The sequence below is a fragment of the Mus musculus genome, chromosome 6 (assembly GCF_000001635.26).
Source record: "Mus musculus strain C57BL/6J chromosome 6, GRCm38.p6 C57BL/6J".
NCBI classification, from domain to species: Eukaryota; Metazoa; Chordata; class Mammalia; order Rodentia; family Muridae; genus Mus; species Mus musculus.
This window is the reverse complement of record NC_000072.6, coordinates 115,209,366-115,235,710: the sequence shown is the minus strand read 5'-3', so window position 1 is coordinate 115,235,710 and position 26,345 is coordinate 115,209,366. Positions and strand designations below refer to the sequence as shown.

General features: G+C 41.6%; 1 protein-coding gene across 2 annotated transcripts in view; it reads right to left on the bottom strand.

The window, feature by feature from the left end:
- Positions 1-26,345, bottom strand: part of Syn2 (synapsin II) — a 147,725-nt gene that overhangs the window by 46,916 nt on the left and 74,464 nt on the right. The window lies entirely within an intron of this gene.

Sequence of the window (26,345 nt, the reverse complement as noted above, 5' to 3'; positions counted from 1 at the left end):
GAGAGAGACAGAGACAGAGACAGAGACAGAGAGACAGGGTGAGAGAGTGTGTGTGTATGTCTAGAAATATGAATATCCTCCATATTGTTCTTGGTAAAGACTAGGCCAATCTTAAACACCTCTGATGTGTCCCTGTCTTCTAACCCTGTGTTTCACTCTATTTATAACTGTCATCAACCTGTACACTTTTAGGATTTAAAGAAGTTCCTATGGACAGGGTTGCATTTGGTTGAGTTTTTGGCTGAGAGGGTCCTGTGAAGATCCCCAGCCAACTAGGCTGATGCTAGGACAGATGGCTACTCTTCGCAGACAGACAGTGAGGTCCCATTGCAGAGGACATCCACACAGCTCATTGAACATGGAAAGGTTAATCGTGGAGCCTTCGCCCCTGTGTTCTTAGTGTCTTTGGTGCAGGAAGGTACTCTGTGGGTGACAGAAAGAGAATCATGAACGCCAACTGGACCACAAAACCTTTGACCTACAATCTGTCCTGCATGCAAGATGTTCTGGGGCAATCATGACACTGAACTTGTGGAAGTGGCCAACCAATGTCTAATTTAACTTAAGGCCCACTCCATGAGAGGGAGCACATGTCCAACACTGCTTGGATGGCCAAAAACCAGAGACTGGATATCCCAGAGACCTAGGGTAGAGCCAAACAAGATGTATCTTTAAAAAAAAAAAATCAATGAAATGATTCCTAATGGTATTCTGTTATATTCACAGATGCTTCCTCCAGCAGTAGATAGGAGTAGATGCAGAGACCCACAGCCAAACTTGAGGAGAAAGTCTAAATTAGATATCTCCATTGGGTCCCTACCCTTGGAGCTTGAGGAATCCCTGAAGAGGGGAGGGAAGATTATAGGAGTCAGAAGGAATGGAGGACACCAGGAACCACGGAATCAACTAAGCAGGGTTCATGGGGGCTCACAGGGACTGAAGTAGCAAGCACAGGCCTGCATGGGTCTGTACCAGGTCCTCTGTATATATGTTTTTGCTATTAGCTTGGTGTTTGTGTGGAACTCCTAACTGTGGGAGCGGGTGTGTCTCTGACTCTTTTGCCTGCTCTTTAGAGTCTTTTCCTCTGTTTAGTTGCCTCTCCAGCTTCAGTGTAAGGACTTTTGCCTTGCCTTTTTGTTTTGTTCTGTTTGGTTATTGTCTCTTGGAGGCCTGCTCTTTTGTGATGGGAGATGGAGGGGAAGCAGATATGGGGAAGAAGTGAGGTGAGAGAGCTGAGAGCTGGGAGGAGTGGAGGGGGGAGGGGACACAGTGGTTGGGATAAAGAGAGGAATCTTTCTTTCTTTTAAAGATGGAATCAGAACAGAATGAACGAGAGAGAGAGAGAGAGACAGACAGAGAGAGAGAGACAGAGAGAGAGAGGAGAGAGGAGAGAGAGATTGCTATTAATGCTTGATTTCTTCATATACATATCAGGAGAGCTGACAACCAAGGAAAACAGCTACAACCAAACATAAAACTCAGCCTGTATCACAGGGAAAACAAGTGATGCTGAGTTATGCAGTCCAGTGTCTTCCCAATCTGTCAGGTTGAGAGGAACTTCATCCTATGCATTAACGGCATCAGGCCTGTATGAGGAGACTACATTCTTGCACAGTTATATTTTCTCTTTCCTGCCTCTAATCTTCCTTCCCTCTATAAGATTTTTCTTCTCTGCTATTTTGGCTTTGTTCTCTGTTTGTAAAGATGGGCTGGGTACCTGCGCCTAGTAGACTAAATCATGCCTGCTTTTCCCCTGAGCTCTACATTCCCAACTGGCTTGTTCCATTGGAGGTTTTCTGAACCTCTTCTCAAAATAAAGGAATACACCAATATTTTATTTTGCATTGTGTTCTAGGAGCTGTATGCTAGTTGCTTATAAGAATATTTAATCCATAGCTGTCCCCTGAGAGGCTCTACCAGTGCCTGACAAATACAGAGGTGGATGCTCACAGCCATCCATTGGACTGAAAACAAGGTCCCCAATGAAGGAGCCAGAGAAAGGACTCAAGGAGCTGAAGGAGTTTGCAGCCCCATAGGAGGAACAACAATATGAACCAACTAGTACCCCCAGAGCTCCCAGGGACTAAACCACCAACCAAAGAGTATACATGGAGGGACCCATGGCTCCAGCTGCATACGTAGCAGAGGATGGCCTAGTCAGACATCAATGGGAGGAGAGGCCCTTGGTCCTTGGGTTCCATGCCCCTGTGTAGAAGAATGCCAGGGCCAGGAAGCAGGAGTGGGTGGGTTGGTGAGCAGGGGGAGGGAGAAGGGATAGGGGTTTTTGGAGGGGAAGCCAGGAAAGGGGTTAACATTTGAAATGTAAATAAAGAAATTATATAATTTTTAAAATGTTTGTTTGTTTGTTTGTTTTGAGACAGGGTTTCTCTTATAGCCCTGGCTGTCCTGGAACTCACTTTGCAGACCAGGCTGGCCTCAAACTCAGAAATCTGCTTGCCTCTGCCTCCCAAGTGCTGGGATTAAAGGCGTGTGCCACCACTGCCCGGCCTGTTTGTTTGTTTGTTTGTTTTAAAAGAATACTTAATCCTCATAATAACTGACCAGATAGGAAGAAAACTCTTTGAAACAAAAAAAAAAAAATTCAAAATTCTCAGGAAGAAAATGACATTTCCAAGGTCATTAGCATGTTAGTGGCACAGCCACACAGGACCCTGAGTGCAGTGCCCCATGCCACCCAGCACCATCTTCCTCTGCTGCTGTGTTCCTCCCGCTCTCCCACGCCATGGAAACTGACTTACCACATGTGCTGCACCAAGTTTTTTTTCCCATTTTTTTCTACTCAGAAGAGACTTAATGATGCTATAAGTACTTGTCCCACCACAAATACTTCCTTTCCTGGTTCCTGTCAACTTACTCAGGATAAGGCCAGGCTATTTCCTTTGCTCTATGGATTCTGGAACAGACCGTTCTAGGAAGTTGTCATTTGTGCTATCCAAGTCCCTGGCCACCCTGAAATTGCTCCTCTGAGGCACTGGGCCATCCTGGAGTTGGATCACTAAGTCCAACCCCCACCTCTGCCCTAATTCCTTCCTAAGTTTCACATCAGTTTGCTTCCAGGGCCCTGATCAACATTCATAGCTCAGCATGCCCCTGTAGCACATGCCACTCTCTTGACAGTTCTGTCTATGCATGGCACTGTCACTGCTCTGCAGATACTGGGCTCAGTCAGTCTTTGCTTATAATCATAAGCCGAACTAAAATAAATGACCAACAAGATGGCTTTTCTTTGGTTGTATGCCTGCACTGCTATCACAAATGCTCTCTTGATGCTTCCTCCTACCTTCAAGTCTCAAATAGCTTTTCTGTAAGATTAGTGTCAGAGACCTTCATTCCCTGTGAAGGTTAGCACTTTCAAAGGTTGTTCTTTGACATACTAGTTTCTCACAACTCTGTGAAGGAGCTAAGAGAGAATGCTTCCTGACCACTGGACTGCTGGGGAAACAGAAACCCCAAACAGTTCAACAGCATGCCGACTCACAGAAAACATCGTGAGTTAACTGAGAACTGAGGGTTTGCATCTAGATTCTACATGCTGCCAAGTTTTCTAACTTGCTCATTTATTTTGTGGGTTTTGAATAGTGATACTGGGGTATATTTATAGATCTTGGCTGGGATTATCTGCCACTTCCTGCACCTGCCCACTGACCAAGTTGGCTAATGGAACTATTTTCATGCCTTTCCTCCACCCCAACCTCGCAAGCTATCCTAATGCCTTTTCCTTAAGGTAATTTGTGCTGTTGGAAATCTCGGTTTGTGTTTCCTAGTTCAGGGTCACTGATTTTTTCCTGGCTAAGCTACAATGTTATCATCATAAAAGAGCCAAGATGGTAACAGACAAGGTGCAAACCCCTCTTCTAGAGGATGAACACATTGTTGAAGCAGCTGGGCCCTGGACCTTCTGATTAGTTTTCTAGAAATAATTTAATGGAATAAGTTCTATAACTTACTAGCAAATGACAGAAACACCTCCTGAACTTAAGGGGGTGCTAGCAGGAAGCAGTGTGCAAGGATCCAGAGGACAGATGCTCTGCAGCCTTGGCTGCACCCTTTCCTGGCTGGGTGGCCTTTGGAAAGAATCCTATATTTAAACAAATAATACCAAAGTTGTTTATATTGCTAAATTATTCAATCCATATTCAAAAACTACATAAAATGATAAAAATGTAAATGGTCCATTTTTCCATTCATCTCTTAACACATACAATCCCGCTGTCGTTTGCCAGCATGCCCTCCCAAGTAGGGTGGGGGTGTAAACATGACTGTGTGCTCTAAGCACACACATATGGCATCTTGCTACAAAAACTTTTTCGGGCCTTAATTTTCTCTCCAGAGTGTGTCTCAGTGATAGGCTTTTATGCACCCAGCAGTGGGATCCCTGTAACAGCTGCATGGAAGGCTCTCTCTATATGGTGGCTTAATGGATGTTTACTAGTGAGTAGATCTCCACATTCTTGGCTTTGCCTCACTGGTGCTACATGGTTTACATTTTAATATGTAGACATGGGAAATAATTTCTGTAGAATTCCTGATGCAAGAAATGGACACAGCTTCTTACAGAATTATCAAACTACTTCCCTCCTAACAAAGTTTGAAAGTTTGGAAATGTATTTCACCTACCTTGGTTTTCTCATACTATCCCTTACATAAGACGGCAACAGAGTAAGCACTTAGCATGGATTTCTGATTGACAATCTTATAAAATAATCCAGATTCATACCCTTGTGCTCAATCCTAAACAGAACCCAAGATGTACACCCTTGCAGCACAAACTAAAAATATCTGTATTGCCTGTGTTGTCAATTTCCCCCCATTGTAACATTTTCTTAATAAGCCTAGCAGCTGGGGATCCATGGGAGTTTAACAGCTTGCAGCTTCCTTAACGGGCCAGGTAATAAAACATCTCCCCTTATTACTAAAACGAGCAGAGGCGTCTAGATATAACTCTTGTTATTCAAGGAAAAGAATATCTTTAGTGGTGCATGATGGGGGAGGTGGGAGATGGCTTGCACCCAAAAGTTTGAGATTAACCTGGGCAACATATTAAGACTTTATCTCAAAACAAAAGAAAACAAAACAAATGTGGGTGGGGGAGCTAATGACAACTTAATAATTAGCAGTAAAGACTTGCTGAGAACCAAACACTAAATGCTTTATGTATTTTACCATATTTGATAATGTCTGGCATGCAGATGCTATGAAGAGAATTATGGGTATGAGAGTGAGATAAGAGATGGTAACAGATGTGTGTGAATATGGTCAGAACATATATCCATGTGTGAAAGTTTCATGCCAAAACCCATCATTACACATAACTAATATATACTCATAAAAATAAGTTTAAAAAAAGAAATGGTTGTACAAGCCTGCAATCCCACCAACAATGGAGGAGTGTTCCTCTTTCTCCACATCCACGCCAGCATCTGCTGTCACCTGAATTTTTGATCTTAGCCATTCTGACTGGTGTGAGGTGGAATCTCAGGGTTGTTTTGATTTGCATTTCCCTGATGATTAAGGATGCTGAACATTTTTTCAGGTGCTTCGCAGCCATTCGGTATTCCTCAGCTGAGAATTCTTTGTTTAGCTCTGAGCCCCATTTTTTAATGGGGTTATTTGATTTTCTGGAGTTCACCTTCTTGAGTTCTTTATATATATTGGATATTAGTCCTCTATCTGATTTAGGATAGGTAAAGATCCTTTCCCAATCTGTTGGTGGACTTTTTGTCTTATTGACAGTGTCTTTTGCCTTACAGAAGCTTTGCAATTTTATGAGGTCCCATTTGTCGATTCTCGATCTTACAGCACAAGCCATTGCTGTTCTATTCAGGAATTTTCCCCCTGTGCCCACTCCTCCATTGTTGATGGGATTGCAGGCTTGTACAACCACTCTGGAAATCAGTCTGGCGGTTCCTCAGAAAATTGGACATAGTACTGCCGGAGGATCCAGCAATACCTCTCCTGGGCACATATCCAGAAGATGCCCCAACTGGTAAGAAGGACACATGCTCCACTATCTTCATAGCAGCCTTATTTATAATAGCCAGAAGCTGGAAAGAACCCAGATGCCCCTCAACAGAGGAATGGATATAGAAAATGTGGTACATCTACACAATGGAGTACTACTCAGCTATTAAAAAGAATGAATTTATGAAATTCCTAGGCAAATGGATGGACCTGGAGGGCATCATCCTGAGTGAGGTAACACATTCACAAAGGAACTCACACAATATGTACTCACTGATAAGTGGATATTAGCCCCAAACCTAGGATTCCTAAGATATAAGATACAATTTGCTAAACACATGAAACTCAAGAAGAATGAAGACTGAAGTGTGGACACTATGCCCCTCCTTAGAATTAGGAACAAAACACCCATGGAAGGAGTTACAGAGACAAAGTTTTGAGCTGAGATGAAAGGATGGACCATGTAGAGACTGCCATATCCAGGGATCCACCCCATAATCAGCATCCAAACGCTGACACCATTGCATACACTAGCAAGATTTTATCGAAAGGACCCAGATGTAGCTGTCTCTTGTGAGACTATGCCGGGGCCTAGCAAACACAGAAGTGGATGCTCACAGTCAGCTAATGGATGGATCACAGGGCTCCCAATGGAGGAGCTAGAGAAAGTACCCAAGGAGCTAAAGGGATCTGCAACCCTATAGGTGGAACAACATTATGAACTAACCAGTACCCCGGAGCTCTTGACTCTAGCTGCATATGTATCAAAAGATGGCCTAGTCGGCCATCACTGGAAAGAGAGGCCCATTGGACACACAAACGTTATATGCCCCAGTACAGGGGAACGCCAGGGCCAAAAAGGGGGAGTGGGTGGGTAGGGGAGTGGGGGTGGGTGGGTATGGGGGACTTTTGGTATAGCATTGGAAATGTAAATGAGCTAAATACCTAATAAAAAATGGAAAAAAAAAAAAGAAATGGAATCTGATGGAAGTGTTTTGGGAGCTCTGAAACTCTATGGAAATGTGAATTACAGTTAGACAACAGCAGATATTGTTTATATTAATGTAACCAATGTGATTTCCTCATCTTCTGGACTATTACCATATGCGTTGTCTGCTCATGACACTTGGCTCAATGCAGGATCATCTAATACCACCTTTCAAAGGCAGTTGTCTAATAGTTGGATGCCTGCCCCACGGATACACTATCACTTCAGACCATCCCTTGTATAAATCCTGGATTTTCCAGAATCTTTCAGATTTAAAATATTTACTCCGTTCTGTTGTGTGACTGCATGTTCTGAACTTAGGACTGTACAATTATAATCACTATGTCTTAAATGTCCAAATTCTTCATCCATCTCTCAGTTAGAGGGCTCACAATCAGGAACTGCTTGGTCACTGAAGATGGTAGGAGTTCTGGTTTGTGGACAGCTAACATAGAAAACCAGAAGCCATTGTCACAACAAAAAGGACCCAGTCTGTCTCTGAAGGCCTACATGTCTCTCCTCATGTGCCAGTGCCAGACTATCAGGTTCTTTTGCCCATACCCTTGCACACAGGAAAACATGCTTTCAAACTCTATCTATAGGGGCCAAAAAGTAGCCTAATCTAAATCCTCCCCAAATGACTGACATTTGCACAAGAACCAAATTTCAAGCTGAACCGAACTGCTAATGAGGCATGGGTAGGCTCCAGAAGGCTCATAGAAAATCTCCTAGAGCTTTAGAAATAGCCAAGGATTTAATAGATGCCTAGCACTTGTCTAGACATTTATCTCCAACCAAGTGCTTGTTTCTGCTTCTCAGTGACTTGTTCTTTTGAAAAACTGGAAATACAGGATTCCTGTTTACACACACACACACACACACACACAGAGAGAGAGAGAGAGAGAGAGAGAGAGAGAGAGAGAGAGAGAGAGAGAGAGAGAGAGAAGAGGAAAGAAAGGTAAAATCCAGTCTGTGGGCCTGATCTGCTGAGTTTGTGAGTTCCTGCTGCCACCTACTGGAGAGTTGTGCCTTGCAGTTTTAGCTTACTGCTTGGTGACTCCCACAATCGCTATTCCTCCTGACTGTGGGGTGGGCCTTGCGAGCTTGAGGGTGCACTTCTTGCCTGACATGATCATGGTCCTGGGGCTCTATCCCTAGTACAACAAAAGAGTAGCACTAGGATTTTGTTGTTGTTTTAAATATTTCCTTCTTTCTTTAATTTTATTTATTGTAAGGCTGGGGTTGGGGTAGGGGGTCACATGTCCACAGCCTGCATGAGCAGGTCAGCGGTCTGTCATCCAGGTGAGTCAGTTCTGTCCTTCCTCCTTGGATTTTGAGGATCTGACTTTTGTCATCAAGTCTGATGGCAAGCACCTTTACCCACCGAGACATTAATTGTTTCTTCTAAAACACACACATCTGTAGAGAGCTCTCCCTAGAGAAATAACACTTTGCAATACACATACACACACACACACACACACAGATGCAAAAACAGTCATAGGGTGGGGCGTGGTGGCATGTCAGTAAATTCAGCAAGAACTTGCTAAGTAGCCAGAGGTAAGTGCGGGTGGGAGTGGTGGGGTGTTAGCAGTTGTCGGGTAGACAAAAACATCTACAGAAGACCAATATCAATGGGTGACTGCTAAGGTTCCTTACAGGTCTTAAGATTTAAAACTAACAATCACATTTCCACTTTTCAGTCTTCTCTTTACAAATATTTAAAATTTAAAGCACATAATCACAACAACTACATAAAAACAAAAGGTTCATATAACTCAGAAAGCTTTCTCAGACTTCCAGGCACATAAATGAGTTTCCTTTCACGGGTTAATGAGGAAACATAAACAACCATACAAAATGGTGGTGCAGGAAATAAGCAACAGAAGCACAAACAGGCACCATGGAAACTCAAATCAAAGAGCAGTTCCGGTTCCTCCATTAGAGAAGTAGGGATGAGCCTGGATGGGAAACCTCGGGAAGACACAGACTGAAGAACTGTGGAGGCAAAGGCGTGAGGAAGGCTCCAGATACTGCAGGAATGAATACAGCTCACTTTGGCTTAGCAGAGGAATGGACCCTCGTACATCAGGCGGAGTATGTGAAACTTAAGGGCCAGCTAAGATTGTGTGTGTGTGTGTGTGTGTGTGTGTGTGTGTGTGTGTGTGTATGTGTGTGTATGTGAGAGAGAGAGAGAGAGAGAGAGAGAGAGAGAGAGAGAGAGAGAGAGCGCAGCATACACAGCACTGAAAGAAGCCAGAAAGGAAGTTGAATGCTCAGCAGATGTGGCAGTTGTGAACAGCCTGATGTGGGTGCTGGGAACTGAAGTTCCACCCTCTGCAAGAGTAACAAGTACTCTTAACTACTGAGCCATTTCTCCAACCCCCAATTAAATATAAATATTATATGTATTGTATTATACTATATTATATATATTTATTCTTACTGCAGAAAATGTTAGCCTCAAAACTCACCACTGTTTTGTCAGGTCAGGCCTTCACATAGTTGTTCCTGGGACTATGGCTTAAGGTTGTTGGCTTATTGCTTGTTGGTAGACAGTGGCTGAGATAGCTCAGGCTGGCCTTGAACTCTTGATCTTCCTGCCTCTACTGAGTGCCAAGATATGACATTGGCACTGAAAACCAGGACTTAATGAAAGAAAGGGACACAGAACTCCACTGCAAATGTCCTGGAACAGAGACCACAAGTGAACCATAAGATAGTCAGGCTGGGCCTTATGTCAGTGAAGAGATTATTAACTCAAATTTGGATTTGGATAGAATGAATTTCTTTCAGTATATGGGAAAGTGCCTGTTGTGGGCATTTGATTTAGGAATAAGAAATTAAGAACAGGAAGACACTGGCATAGGCCTGAGTAAATGCAATGTTTGGGGGTTGGTTTTGTATCATTCATTCTGTGAGTCATTGGATCAAACACAGCAAGGATGGCACTGTTTAGATAGAGCAAGTGGACTGACAGCTTAGTCAACATTCATATAAATGATTTGGAAGAGAGTGCACGGGGAAACTGCCAAGTTTGCAGATGGCATTCAGTGTTCTCAGGGATTAAAATGCCAAGCTGATTAGGGGTAAACTGAACGAAGATGTGCACGTGGGCAGAAAAGTGGCAGAGGAGTTTTAATGTGACTAAGTGTAAGAAAACACATTTGGGGGGGGGGAGTCTCAGAATATTATTAACCACTGTTCAACCACAACCTGGTAAAGTAGCCCTAATGGCAGAAAATTATTCCCTCAAGATAATTCTGAGATGTCCTAGCAATAACAAAAAGACTGAGAGAAAAATGAAAAACTAATGCTATCAACAGCGAGCGTATTGGGAAGTCAGTACAGAAGGCTTCTCACTGCCCCACTCTGTCTTCTCAAGCTGTGGGATTTAGTGATACAGTGTACTATGCCTTGTATTCTATACCATCAACACTACGCAGGTAGATATAAAGAGAAAACCAGAATCCAATGCAATAGCTATGGTTTTAGGAAACTACAGTAGTAATCCTTCTTCAAACTGAAGGCCTGAGGATGGAGGGAGGAGAAAGACTGGATGGCTACACGTCACCCACCCTAACCTAAATTCATCCCCACGATATTTAGAGCCTCCTACAGCAAAGCCACCCAGATGTTACTGATTATATGGGGGAAATGAGTCTGAAATGAATTAACTGGCTTGCTTAAAATTATTAGTTGTGGGTGTCACAAGTTAACAAAATCAAAGGCTCTTTTGACGATCATGTTTAGAGCCGGGGCATCTCTGTCTGACAGGCTGTGTGCTACACATTTTTGTATATCCATTGCCTGTTCTACTGCTTGGCATAAAGCAAACACTCAGGAAATGTTTACAAAGTTATTGAATTGGCTTCAGATAAACACATGGATATTAATACCAGAGAGGGCAACCCGGCTCAACCTGACAGAGCTCTGAGCTTAAAAGCAACTGAGGATCTGCACTTAGTCCTTTTTTCCTGAGTTTATTCAATTCCTTCAAGTGATCTTCAGGAGGGTGTCAAGCCTGAGCTAGCAGATGAGACCCCTTAAGGAAAACATCAACTCCAAAGCTCTGAAAATAATGAATTTCCTAGTAAGCACTCAGTTGTGACTTCAGTTGGGAACAAATCAGTTTTCCTGAGCAGATTTTTCTGAAGATATCTATTTTGGGGAATAGTTAAATGATGCGGCCTTACAAGATAACAAGATTATCAAAATTAGGGGAAAAACCTCTCTGTGACTCGGGAGAGCACGTGATGGGAAGATTGGATGCATTTGCTTGTAATTATAGTGGAGCCACAGAACAGAATGCTTTGGAGTCATGGGACAGATTCTCTTTCCATGACTGGCTTACACAATTAAGCCAGTAATTTTCAAAAGATAGGGATGCATTTAATGTAAGATAAACAGGGCCCCTGACATTGAGAAACTCCAGGTTTGCCTCCCATGGAGGGTTACAAACCACACCAACAGTCACTGCCACTGTAGGCCACATTTCTATCCTTCAACAGCAATCTAGACACCAAGAACTGCCCTCCACCGTGACCCTACCACTTTATTTCAAACTCATGCCTGGCTGAGGGAACTAGGAGAATGCACCCTTCTCTTCGGGGGCTTGTGCGGGACACGCTTCTGTACCGGGGCACTTGGCTTGCAAAGCAGAGGAGGAGGCTTTCCAGTCACCACTGGCCCCATGAAAACCCTGCATAAGCATTCATATTGGCCCTTGCCTACCATCCAGTTATTCACCTATCACCTCCCAGTTACCACCACTGTGCCCCTGTCCTCTGCAAAGTCACACTGCCATCATCCTTTAAAGTTCCCATCTCTTCTTCCTACAGTAACTTTTTTTTTCTTTCTTTCTTCCTTCCTTCCTTCCTTCCTTCCTTTCTTTCTCTCTCTCTCTCTCTCTCTCTCTCTCTCTCTCTCTCTCTCTCTCTCTCTTTCTTTCTTCCTTCCTTCCTTTCTTTCTTACTTTCTTTTTATTTAAAAGCCTAATATGAGGACCTGGAGATATGGCCTGGTGGCTAAGAGAACAGGCTGCTCTTAGTTCCTCAACACCTAATAGCAGCTCACAACCATCTGTAGACCCAGTTCCAGAGGATCCGACACCTTTTTCTGACCTCTTCTGACACTGCATGCTCATGGTGCATAGACATACAGGCAGGCTAAACACCCATACACATGAAATAGTTTTTTATTTAAATAAAGCCTAATATGAAACCCATCCACTTGTCATTTTAAGTAGACATGAACTAGTGTCACTAGCTAAATTTCCACATATTTACCTCTGTAGTGACAATTTTGGAATTTTGGTTTCTTTAAAAATACAGAAATATTATAAGAATGTGTTTTCATTTTAATCCCAGGTGTGGGGACATGGGGCTGCTTCAGACTGTCCGAAGCAGTGGACCATAATTTGCCTCGTGCTTTAGCAGAAGTGTGATTTTACCAGCTGCAAATAGTTTCTGTGATTGTGTTACAATTGAAATTCTGGGAACTTTTCAGAGGGTATATAAATGCTAGAGCCCTAAGAGATGTGGTTGTTGGTTGATGGTCTCAGTTGTTAGTAGTCATGCTCAAAGAAGAAACAATAGGAAAGAAGCTAGATTTATGGATCTCTCCCCCCACTATCCTTCTTTCTCTCCTATCTGGTGATAGTGGCGAAACTGGGGGCTGGGGATAAAGGGTGTGAAAAAGAAGAACCTATGAAGTATAAAGACAGGCTACGTTCTCCTCCTTCCCGCCGTATCATGAGCCTCCTGAGAAGGATATGTGTTTCTCAAAGAGCTTACAAGTCCCATTGTTCAACAGCTCACCCTCACTCCTTTCTACTTTATGTGACTCATGCCTATGACAGATGATTTCATGTGTCAACTTGAGTAGGGTACTAGGTGCCCGGTTATTTGTTTAAACAGTATTTCTTAACACGTGAAAGTGGTTTTAGATCAGATTAGCATTTGAATCAGTAGACTAAGTAAAGCATATTGTCTTCTAACTCTCTCTCTCTCCCTCTCTGTGTGTGTGTATGTGTGTCTCTCTGTGTGTGTGTCTGTTAGACTGTCACCAAGTTGCTTCTAAACACAGGCTGAAACTTCTACTGGCGCACCAGTGTCTCCAGATTGCCAACTGCAAATCTGAGACCTTTTTAATCTCCATATGTATGTGAGCCAATTCTGTTTCCCACTGTGTGTGTGTGTGTATGTGTGTGTGTGTGAGAGAGAGAGAGAGAGACAGACAGACAGACAGAGACAGAGAGAGAGACAGAGACAGAGAGACAGAGATAAAAAGACACAGGTAAAGAACATTATAGCAAGAACTTTGCTGTTATGGGAATTGCTGTATTTATCTTATGCTCAGCTCAAACAAGTGTAAAAAATAAACATTTATAATGAACACTTACTCTAACATATGACAGGGCTGAATTCTAACTTAATTGGTTTTTATTTGCTTGTTTGTTTCTTTGTTTTTTGGAACATGGGGACAGGGCTTGTTGCTTCTTTGGAACAAACTTAGGGCCTTGTATGTGCTGGGCTAGCACTCTGCCATGAGGTACATCCCTAGCCCCTAATGTTCTATTTCAGGTATAAATTAACATAGCAGTTAATGAAAGGCTTGTAATTTTATTCTCATTATAACAAGAACACCATCTCCTCTCAGCTTTCTAAGAGAAGATTCTGCCTAGGGGCTTTTTAACTTCTAATAGCAGGCTCACAGAAAGGAAATGTTTGACTACTTCAAGATCTAACAATAGATCCTAGTCTAATAGCACACACCTGTCATCCCAGCATCAGGAGGCAGAGGCCAGAAAATCACAAATCTGAAGACAGTGTGAACGACATGACCCTAAAACAATATTACAGCAACAACAACAACAACACAGCATCAACAAGGCAGGTTGTTGCTCATCTTGCCCTGTGTTAAATTCCTATCCTGTTAGGAAAAACCTAACAGAGGCTGACCACGTTCCTTCCCACCCCTCTTTACAGCGAGAAGGTAATTCTCCCCAAAACCGGACACTAAAGTCGAACAGAGATCCTGATTACTTTCTGGAGCACTTGTGAAACAAGGACCGGGAAAGGCCTAGCATTGCAGAGCGCAGTGACGCTGGCTTTCTGTCGCTTCATGGGTGTGTTGCTTCTTAGGCTGCTGAATCACCAGGCCATGATTCACAGAGCAAATGCAAAGACGCAGGGTGCTCTCTCTCCCCATGCTCTACTCTCATTAGCAGAGGAGGCTCGAGCCTCCTTTCTCAGGCCAAGTGTAAGCTGCGGTGGCTGGCACTGTCAGCCCACTCACTCGCATAGCTCAGCAGAAACATTTTCATATCTCAAAGCAATAATGCTTTGGATTTCCAAATCCCAGCGCAGGTGGCACATTCCATTCCACAATTTTCCAGCTGGCATCACTTCGGGGGGAGATGCAGTCTTCACAACTGATGCTGGCAGGCTGGAAGGAGACCTGGCACTGTCCTGGAAGACATGTGCCATGGTGTCCCAGATGCACTTGAGTATAGCAACAGGAAAGAGAGACCATATTTAGGTGCCTTCTTCTCATCGTCACGGATGGAGAAACTGAAGCTTAGAGGAGAAAAGTGGACAAGATCGCACCATGGGAATCTTGTGGGAATGTTGGTATAATGGGAAATTCATGCCGGGGCCTGGTCTGGCTCTCTTCTTTGTCAATGTGTCTTTACTTCTAGCCACTGCTAATGATCCGAAACAATCCTCACACTCAACAAGCCCTGAAGAGAAGTTCTAAGAACCAACCCAATCCTGAAGACGTACCCCTTTTAGTCTTCGAACATATTTATTTGAAGAGGATTGTTTAGTACTGTTATAGTGAAACATATTCTATAAACTCTTTAAATATGATAATTCTCATTCATTTACTCTTTCAAAGAAGATCTACTAGATTGGGCACCTATTAAAGGCTCAACTGTCCACCAGGCATCAGATAAGGAAAGGTCTCACCTAGTTGTAACATAAGGACTAAAAAGGAAATGATGTTAGCAGAAGCACAGTGGAATCCTTACCCATGCACAGGCACTAGAGTATCTTAAGTACAATAAAGTCAATAATGGATAGTGTTTTACTACATATTTAGCATTGGTTTCTGAGTTAAGCACTTTATCCATCTTACTCGATTTTCATGTAAGAACTGATGAGGAAGGAGCACTACCCCTGAACTCACTTACTTCACAATGCTTCCAACACACAGCATTACTTAGAAAAACAAAAACCAAACCTTTAGCCAGGCCTAGTGGCATTCACCATCTCTGAACAAACTCTTTTGGTTCAAGGTTAGCCTGGTCTATGTAGTGAAACTGTGTCTCAAATAAACAAACAAATTCAACAATAATATCAACAAATGGAACTTTTAATGGGCATCCACTAGAAAGTCTCAGAACTTACTAGTAATTTTCTAAGATATTCACTTTCTAAGATATTTATGCTAGTTTTCCATTTATTTGATACTTTAAATAATTGATCATAACAATGCCCATTAATATTTGAACACACATTTCCAAGTAAACATGACTTCTAAAAGAGCCCATCGCTTTAAAAAGCTTACTTATGCATGCTAGTAGAGACAGCCAACTCCTTTATGTACAATCTGATACTTTTCTGACTAACAGGCAACTTTTATAACTGTTAATTTTCTTTTTTTTTTCTCACAGTGGCTTACAAAAGAAAAACATCCCAAACTTTAAGTTTTCATTAGTGTACATTAACTGAACAAAGTGGTGGGTTCACTATTGCATTTTCATGCTTGTATATAATGTACTTTGATCATATCTCCCCCCCATCCATTACTGTCCCATGTCTCCATTTTCAGCTCATACTGGACCCCCTTCCTTTTCTCAATGGTCTCTCTCTCATAGAATATTTGTTTTTCTAAGTCTGGCTTATCTTGTCCAATAGAATTTTTGTGCCATCTAGTTTCCTGCAAATTACACACTCATGTTCTTCTTTCTGGTCAAATAAAACCCCATTGAGTATATATACCACATTTTCTTTATCCACTGATGAATATCTAGGTTGATCTGATTAATAATACTGCCACTGTGTTTTGGATGAAATGCTCACCCCCCCATAAGCTCAGGGAGTGTCACTATTAGGAGGTGTGGCCTTATTGGAAGAAGTGTGTCACTGGGAGTGGACTTTGAGGTTTCAAGTATTCAAGCCAGGCTCAGTTTTTCTCTCTCTTCCTGCTGATCTGGATGTAAAACTCTCAGCTATCTCTCCAGCACCATGTCTGCCTGTGTGCCACCATGCTTCCCGCCATGATAATGGACCAAACCTCTGAACTATATATAAGTGAATTCCAACTAAATACTTTTCTTTGTAAGAGTTGCTTATAAACTCACTGTGTCTCTTCACAGCAATTGAAACCCTGACTTAGGACAGCCAGCAACCTAAATATATAGATATCTCTATTATGTGACTTAGATTCCTTCAAGCATCCTCAGGAATACAGCTGGATCATATGGTAGTTCTATGTTCAGTTGTTCTGAAGAACCCAGCTATTGATCTTCACAGTGGCTGGACTAATTCATATTACCCCTTGGCTGCACAGAGAATTCCTCCCTTTCCTTCTTAACCCTTACCACATCCTCACTGGCATTTGTTGTCGTATAGAACTTTTTCTTTCTTTCCTTTATTTTTTTTAAGGCAGGGTCTCACTTTGTATCTGAGGCTGATCTCAAACCTCCAATCCTTCTACCTTGGCCTCTGATGTTCTGAGATTTTAAGTGTGTGCCACCGAACAGACTGGCACTCAGCTTAGAAACTTGTGATCCTTCTACCGATGCCTCTTGAGACCTAGGATTACAGCTGTATGTCACAATACACAAATGTATAGAAATTTAAATTTGTCTTTATTTTATCTATCTTATTCAGATAAATATCTCAAACTCCTTATGTTCACTGGGGGAACTGCTGCTTAATAGATATATAGATTCAATTTTCTAAAACGAAAAATAGTTCTGAAGAGATCAGCTGTACAACAAAATAAATACATTTAACACTGCTATATACTTAAAATGATTAAGATTATAAATATACATGTATTTTATTAAAAGCTAATATATTTTATTAAAATCTGGAGAGATGGCTCAGTGGAGAGATGGCACTGACTGCTCTTCCAGTAGTCCCGAGTTCAATTCCCAGCAACAAAATGGTGCTCACAACTATCTGTAATGGGATCTGATGCCCTCTTCTGATATGTCTGAAGAGAGTGACAGTGTACTTACATACATAATAAATAAATCTTTAAAAAAAAGCTAGTTGTAATAATTGCTGCACCCTTTTAGTTAGGAGATAGATATTTCAAATAATTTTATTATCTATCATGTAATATCTCAGATATACACATATGATTTTTTTGTGTGTAGAGAACACAGAAAATAAGTGGTAAATGCTAACTGTAGTCCTGGGGGCTATGTCTTAGAAATTCATCTGAGTGGCAGTTTTCTTCATTGGTAAGTGAAGGGACTTGCTCAGACTTGAGGTGCTGACAATCCAGGAATTAAACAGTATGTATCATGTTAGTTCAGTATGTGATATTGAAAGGCATCCAGTACTGTTGACTAAGTGCTGCAATATGAACATATACTTCTCAAGGCCCTGATAAGCAGGCATGGTTATGGTTGCATGCAGGATATACATGTGGCAGTGGAGCAACAAAGCATCAGTGGCACAAGACTGAATGGCAGGATGGATGCAGCTCTTGGATTCCTAGTTTACCAATGACCAAGAGACTTGTTCCTGCAGACTAGACCTATAAAGCAAATTTGGGTGATGGAGAAGTAGCAGTCCTGACAGGATTCTCATAAAGTGAGATATCTTCAAGGATATTATTTATTCTCTAGGTTCTGGATTCCGTTCTTTTAAAGTTTTCCTAAACCATACATGACGTTAAAAATTTTCTTTTTTGTATCATCAACCTCACATGTGGCCAACGTCACTTGAAGGCCTCAATGGCTTACCTCTAATGTTTCCCTGTAGGAAACTTAGAACCAGGTCATCAAATCTACTTTAGTACAATGTGAAAAGAAAGAGCCACTAATGGGACTTATGGGACTAAGGCTTGTTTTCTCTTACTTTCAGACTGAGCTGAAATTTCCCATCATGAAACTTGCTGTTTGATTCTGGACCTATTGCATAATAAGACTACTCATCCTTGCTCTTACCCACACCCACCATTTGGGAACAGCAAACAGGCTCTTTGAGACTTCACTTCTTTAGGCTATGTTCTTTTAAGGCTATTTTTCTTTTCTCAAACATTCCTCACAGAGTTAAGGCTCTTCAGTCTAAGCCTGAAGTCTCCCATAATTGAAATTTAATGAAATTCTCTTCTGTGGTCAGGACAAACCTGAATAAGGCATCAAGTATTGGAAGTTGGATAAACCTGAGTTCTTATTCAGTACGACTTCCTCAGAGCAAATTATCACCTAGGGAAATAGTACTTTGGAGAAATGCAAGTCTGTTTATTTTTTGAAGTCTTGAATTGTAACCAGACTCAGCAGAAGATATTTAAGTTTATGAGATCATTGTATAGCTTGCCTTAAGGGGGGGGGGAGTGAAAGTTAACTAATTAGTATATAATTTCCAACCAGGTACACAGTTTCCTTCAAACTTCAGCCAATTACTTATCAAAATCAAATAAGCTTTAAGTGCTCAAAAATATTTAAAGAATGACAGAACATGGACTTGTCTGTCTACTCCCCGGCTTTATCAATCTTATTATGTCTCTTTATTTTCTTTTCAGATTTTTATAAAAGAAATACACCATTAAAACCCACTGTTTATATTTCTTGCACAAGAGACAATAATTTCAAGTTAATCTTGTCATTTCTCTCTCTATATTTTTAAAATTTTCTTACATGTGTCTGTACCTACAAACTGTATGTTGTACCTACTTGTCAGGGAACTTTGTATAAATATGTGTGAGTGGTATTTACTATTCTATGTCTGTCTTCCTTTCTCACACATGGCATGTATTCATGGAGTGACATAAAGCCCTGACTCATTTCTTCCTAACGTTTTAAACATATTCTAGTCTATCCTTACAACGATGGATATTAAAGCATCTTGGCCTGTTTTAGGTAAGTAATGTTGAGTTCATCTTTCTCAGCTTTTCTTTTCATACTTGTTTACTGATTAGGCTATTCATTTTATTTCTTTGTGGTAATTCTCAGTTCTGACACGTGCTTATCTGCTCACCTAGCGATCTTTAAGCAGCAGCTCTTCCCTCTCTAATCTTAGGATATTTAACATTTATCACTCCTCTCTCTCTCTCTCTCTCTCTCTCTCTCTCTCTCTCTCTCTCTCATCTCTTTTCTCTGACACATACTATCATTGCTGGATATTTTAGTCTTATCTTGTTTTTAAACTCTCTGAATGCACTGTTTTTGTTGTTTTATACTATAGTCAAGATTTTTCTGAGTTTTGTTGGTTTAGATCTTTGCATATTTACCAATTTCTTTGTTAACTATTGCTTTTTTCACGTTATTACTTCCTTTTGGATTTGCTTTCTGATAGTAACTGTTTATGTATTAATTTCAGAAATTACCTATGAAATGTCACTTTGGTGCCCTTATCTGTATCTATTATATTCCCATTCTTCAGTGAAGTAACTGAGCTACTGTGAAAGTTCTAGAGTGACTTCCTTTTTCTCTCAATATTCTGGCCTTGCATCACAGCCTAATTGTGATTCTGCACTGGGAGGTTTCTTTTGTCTTTGGGTGCTCTTGAGACTTCTCTTGACTTTGATAGTCTGTAACATGTCTAAATGTGGCCCTGTTGAATCCTTAAAACCTGATGTGCATCTTAGTACCTTGTATTGTTTTGGAAAAGTTTCAGCCATTGCTTCTGAATACTGTCTCCTTCCATTCTCTCTGTCCCTTCCTTCAAGAATTATGATTGAACATGCATTAAGATCCTTATTCTACCTTCCTTTTCTCTTAATCTTGCTTTATGGTGTTCTCCTCTTTTTATCACAATCCAGATTTGCCTTCTTGTTCACAATTCTGTCTGTCTTCACTAGTGTGTAACTTTCTCTTTTAAAAGCTGGGGACGTAACTCAGTGATAGTCTAGCATGCACAAGGTACTGGATTCAATCCCCAAAGCAGCAAAATTACAACAAAAGGAACAAACAAACAGGAAAAAACTATCTGTGCCTATATGCCAGGGCACATATGAAGCCTGCAGTTGACGTTGGGAGCCTTCCTTGACTGTTCTTCTATCTTAGTCACCAGGGCATCGTCTCTCCGCATTCCCAGAGATTGCCTAGATGGCTTTTCCCAAGAGCCACCTGGGGATTCCATCTCTGCCCTCTGAGGCTGGAATTACACATGAGCTGCGATGTTCACTCCAGATTTACATGGATTCTAGGGATCCAAACTTTCTGCTAAGATATAACTGAATGGGCATACTCTTTAGTTAAATATTGAACTTGTGGGACCTCAAATCACCCAGGCTGTATACACACAAGTGAAAATAGACTTTTGCTTATGAATTCTCAAAGGGAGATTTTTTTCCTATTAAGATCATGAGCCAATATATAGACATGTTTCTTATATAAACATAAATGAGAGTACTATTTTTCTAGCAATCATTTTATTAAAGGTCTCAGTTTTTTCAGATGCCCACTTTCCAAGCCTCCTGTCTTGTGACAACTCACGTCACCATCTTCTGTGTCTTGTACAAGTATTAAAAGCTAAGCCCCGAGGTTCCTAAGACAGAATATCCTCTTCTAATCTGACTATTCAGTCTGTCTTCATTTTCAGCCTCTGGATATGCTCTCACTTTCTTGCAAGCTCATTTGTGAATTTCAAAGAACATTATTTTTCATTTAGAGTTGTTAGAAGTCAATGGTGTAGGATTTTCAAGTTACTGAGTTTAAATGACCACCAGCAATAAAAAGTTTCTGAACTGAAGATAAGAAGCTTAATTCAAAAAGCATTTATTGGTTGGTCACTTACTGTGATGATAAAATTTTATATATCTATTTGTCTAGGCTATGGTTCTCAATTACATTGTTAAACATTTTAACAACATCTTCACTCTAGATGTTGCTGTGAAGGTATTTTGTAGATGTGATTAGTATTTACAATCAGCTGACAGTAAATAGAGGAGTTACCTAGGAATGTGGATGAGAATCATCTAATTAGTTAAAGGTACTAATAAAAAAATCATGTTTCTCAGAGAAGAGAGACTTCTACTGTATGTTTGGAACAGGAAACCCCACCTAAATTCCCAGCCTGATAGTATATCCTAGAGAGTTCAGGCTTTTCTGCGGTACAAACACGAGCATCTAGCTTACAGCCTTCTGCACAGATTTTGGATTTGCCAACCCCCATAACCAAGAGAGTCTGTCTGTCTACCTACCTACCTATCCATCCATCCATCCATCCATCCTATTGTGTCTGTCTCAGGAACCTTGACTAATGCACTTACTATGAACATGTCCTTAAGGAGAACAAATAGACTATTATCTTTCATATCTCTATGCTCATGGGGATTTTAATCTACTGGCAGACAACTATTAAACTGAATATAACTCAAAACCCAATAGTAAAAATTATTCATTCATATCTTACATATTTATTAAGCATCAACCATGAATGAGATGTTTCTGGATGGTAAAGATACAGAGCAAGGCACAGGTTATCTCTTTGGGAACACTGAATAGTTTGGTACACGGATAAAACACAGGGTGTGCACTGGATCATGAGAGGAATCTAACCAAGCTTAGGGAGTGGAGGACAACTTGAGAAGCAAAGCCTAAGCCCATCCTAAATTTAAATAGGACTGAGCCACACAAAAGTAAAGGAAAAGAGTAGAGCAAGACATTCTGGGCCAACAGCCTAGGGAAGGGCACAAAAACATGAAACAACGAGGCATAAACAAAGATGCTATGCATAAAACACTAGAAGGAAAACAATGGAAGACAAAACCTACAAAGTTAAGCAAACACCAGAGGGAGATTGCTTAAGATTGGAAATTGAGATTTCCTGAAAGAAGTGGGATATAAACTTGATCTGGAAAGATGCATACGGTTTGAAGATGCAAGAAGGAGGAGAAAAGGGCAGAGGACAGAGTGCCTAGGAGAAAGCACAGGGTGCAGGACTCAAGACACCAGGGACAAAAACAATGAGACCACAGAGAGCTCTGAATGATGGACGACTCTCAGAATACAGGCTGGAATTATTTCCCTCAGGGAGTGGCTGGGGGCCTACAGAAAACAGAAGGCAATGAGGAAACTGCGGTTATAAACACCTACCACCTACAAGGGCTTGGAAGGTCCCGAAAACACACCTGGCCATGGTATTCAGCTTGTTCTGAAAGACACAGCCAGACTGGCCAAGGGACAGGAAACATCTGTGCCACCGTGACCTGTCTGAATCCGCTCTCTCCCTATCCTTCTTGGCACCACAAAAACTGGGAACAGAACAAAGGCTGAGGCAAGCCCCGGCCTGGGTCCCAGAGAAAAACAATAACAAGAGGGGGCCAACCTGATCTTCTACAAGGGAAGGAGAGGTAGGACCCTGTCAGATTTCATCAAGAGGAATACAATAAAAGACCCATTGTTCCTGCTTCCTCCCCTTGGGAAATGAAGCTCCAAGCAGTAAATTGTGGTTAGGAGAGGACTGACCTGGAAAGGAAAGCTGAGTTCTGGTCCAGGTTGCGCTGCTAGCATCGCGTTTGCACTGGGCACACTGTCTCACTTCTCTAGGCTTCTGTTTTCCCATTTGTACTGGGAAGGAGTTAAGAAGACTCAGAGCTCTCAAACCATGTTCTGTGGTGCCTGGATTATTCCTAACTTTTTTCAACCACAGCAGCTCCATTTTTATATACGGGGTTGTATCTGGGTGGAGGGCATTGTTTTAAAATGTGAGCCCCCTTGCACTTTTCAGCATCAGGCTTCTGTGACTATGGTGAGGTCAGCAGATTGACTGCACAGGAGCTCAGACAGAGCAGAGGCAGGCACGAGGTTAGAAGAGAAGCAAGGCAGGGAAAAACACCAGACAGCAGGACACAAGTCAATGAGTTCAGACAGCCTGAAAGTGTCTGCAGAAAGGGGTGCTGGGAAAAGCAAGCAAGCAAACAAACAGCAGAATGGGTTTAAAATTCTGCCCAAACCCTTTTTTTTGTCACTAAAAAAATAACAAAAACGAAAAACAATGAAAGTTGCCTTGATTGCAACATCAGAGAGAAAAAAGCTACTGTTGAGGTGGGCAAACAGAGCCAGTGAGGTATCCAAAAATAACTCATTCATTTGTTCAGTTGTTAAAAGCTCACCAAGTTTCTGCTAGAGGTCACAGACCCCAGGCTAAATGGGTGATGTTGCAGAAATGAGGAAATCCCCATCCCTGTCCTTACGGAACATGGTTAGAAAAACAGAGCTGAATGCTTACAGAGAAGAAGAGGCGCAGGACAGAAAACAGCTGCTGATTTCAAACAGCTGAAAGAGAAGACAAACAGCAGATGTATGCATAAGCCAAACCAAAGGGAAGGGAAAAACTGTCTTCAGGGCAGAAAGATAGGAAATAGGCAGACCCACTGAAAGAAAATAATGAGGGCAGGAATGAAGGTTAGAAAGACAGACTGGAGAGGGGCATAAGCGGAGACTGTGGAAGGCTCCACTTTCTAACACAGCACTCCTCAGCGTGGGGGCTCCTTAGCACTTGTAATCAGCTAGTGTCGACAATGTGCTATGAGGAATATACACACCTAATTCTGGAAAATCAGCATGAAAAAGAATGTAAAATATTTTATTAGAAACCTGCATCAGCCTGATATGGTGGTGGCTTTATTATTTAATTTGTCTTGTTGCTGTGACAAGAGCAATGGAAGGAAGGAAGGGTATATTTTGGCTCACAGTTTCAGGGTAACCCATCCTGGAGGGAGGAGCTTAATGCAGCCACACTGATGAACACTCTGCTCCCTCTCTCCTTTATATTCAGCCCTGGACCTCCAGCCTGTGAAATGGTGCTGCCCACAGTGAGTGTGGGTCTTCCCACCTCAGTCAACCTCATCTAGAGATCCTTTGCAGATGTGCCTAGAAGTTCGTTTCTATGGTGACTCTAAACCCTAATAAGCTGACAACCATCACAGAAGCAGAAGACTGCAATCTTACTACTCAAGAGACAGAAGCAGGAGGAATGCGAATTTGAGCCCAGATTGGGGTATAAAGAAGTTTTATATTAATTAAATGTTAAGAAATGGTTTGAGCATAATGTGTTAAACACAATAAATTATTAATTTTCCCTGGTTTTCTGTGACTACTTGAAAATTTTTTTGCTTGCAATTTGTATTATATTTTTATTAGAGAATGCCTTATTAAATTTTTGTCAGACCCCAAAATTAAGACGGTATATTGCTATATATTATATGTATATTAGGATAAGATATGAATACACGAACTATATGTGGTGATACATGCCAGTAATCCCAGCACTTGGGAGGTCAAAGCTAGAGGATTGTGAACTCGTGGTCAGTTTGAGTTACTAAGCAAGTCTCTGCTGATAAATAAGTAAAGAGATAAAAACCCAAACCTCCTTATATCCTGCAAAAATAGGGCCAAAAATGTATCCATTATGTTAACAGTCCTATGGGAAGCAAGGCAGACTAAAGCGGGATAAAATGCAAGAGAAATTGATATTTTGTGGCTGAACGACAAACAGCTGTTGATCACAGTGTGGGAAAATTCCACAGGTGGTTCTTCTCTCTGTGTCTGTGTTCCCACATTAAAATGAGACATTGTCACTTTCCATCTGTCTGTATGTGTGTTTTCAAAGCTCCCTCATAGCGTATCTTACTTGAACTTAGAGGTGTAGGCAGGTCAAGAGCATTGCACTTATTTTCATTTTCTTTTCTTTTCATTTAGATAAGTGAATTAAAGAAAAATAAATTCATTCACAAATGGCCTTTGGATCTGATTCTCCAGTGTTGGTTCACTGCCCTTGTCTCACTTCATGCTGCCTCCCCTACACAAATGTCACTCGTTTGAAATGGAGTCTTGCTGTTTATTCTGCTCTTGCCGCATACAGTCCAGCTCCCTAACAAGAACAGGTTTTGTGAGTGCACTATACATCACGTCCAAAACACTTCACGTTGTCAAAACTCAGGCAAAACTGTGGCACAGGAGGACACAACAGGAAGGTACAGGAATCCCCATTTCTAACTCATTCCAGACCATCTACGTCCTGTTTCTGGAGATACTGCCACAACTTCAAGGCAGGAAGGACAAAAGATAGGAAATGCAGTCATGGGAGAGAAGTCTGGAGCCTGACAATTTGCAGCGCAGCCTCTAGGCAAATGGTTTAGCAGGTTATATAATAGACTCTGGCAGTGACTACTCCTACCTTCCAGACTTCTTGGATCCATTTCCAGATGCAATTAAGGATGGTGGGCTGGTACTGAGCAAGCACTCTGCCTCCCTGGGCCTTTCTAAACAATGAGTGACAAGATCTTATATGGGCCCAAATCCAGAGTGATGTAGCAAGTCATTTCCAAGATTTTAAGGCCAGTTTTAGATAAGTTATGTCTTTTCCTGGTGCAATATTGGGGACAAATCTACCTAGCTTAGGGTCTAACCTAAAGCACCTGGCAAAGCTGTCACTCAGTAAACATGTTAAATGACTACTCAGCCATCACTAGGAGACTGGTAAGCTCTCACTAGGAAGAACCAGGTCAAATGACCTTTGTAAGTAGGGAGAAATAACAGTAATGGTGCCATTTTACGCGAGTCTCTTACATATCTAGGGCAGTAGAGAAAGACTGCTTTTATGTACGTTCCACCCTGTGTGTCTACAGAAAACTTCCTGGATAACTTTGACACTGAATGCCCTTTGCTTAGCCCCAAGATTAGATTCCATTCAAGAATGCTCAAGAACTTAGCCTACAGCAACATTTGCAATCAGTAAAGAGGGACCCTCTAGACTATGGAGAAGGATAGCTACTTAAAGCCTCTTCCCTTCCTTCTCAAACACATAGAGCTCACTTTGGGCTCTAAGGTCCTGTGAGACTAGAAAGTAATGGAAGAATGGTAGCTATGGACACCACATCCGAAACAGTGACCTTTCCACCTCCAAAGAAATGGATCTCTAGCAAAAAGTCCATTTGCTACCTGCCATTCACAAAGCCAGGAGAGGCCAAAGTCGCTGTATGGTGTGAGTGTGTGTGTGTGTGTGTGTGTGTGTGTGTTCCCTATCTCTGTCTCCATCCCTCTCTCCTTCTCTCTCTCCCTCCCTTTGTTATAGATTTGAGTATGGGTTTATTGAGGATGGAAGTGGGCAAACACAGAATGTTTTTGAAGGCCTGAGGACAATCTTTTGTTTGAGACAAGGTCTCTAAATGGCCTGGA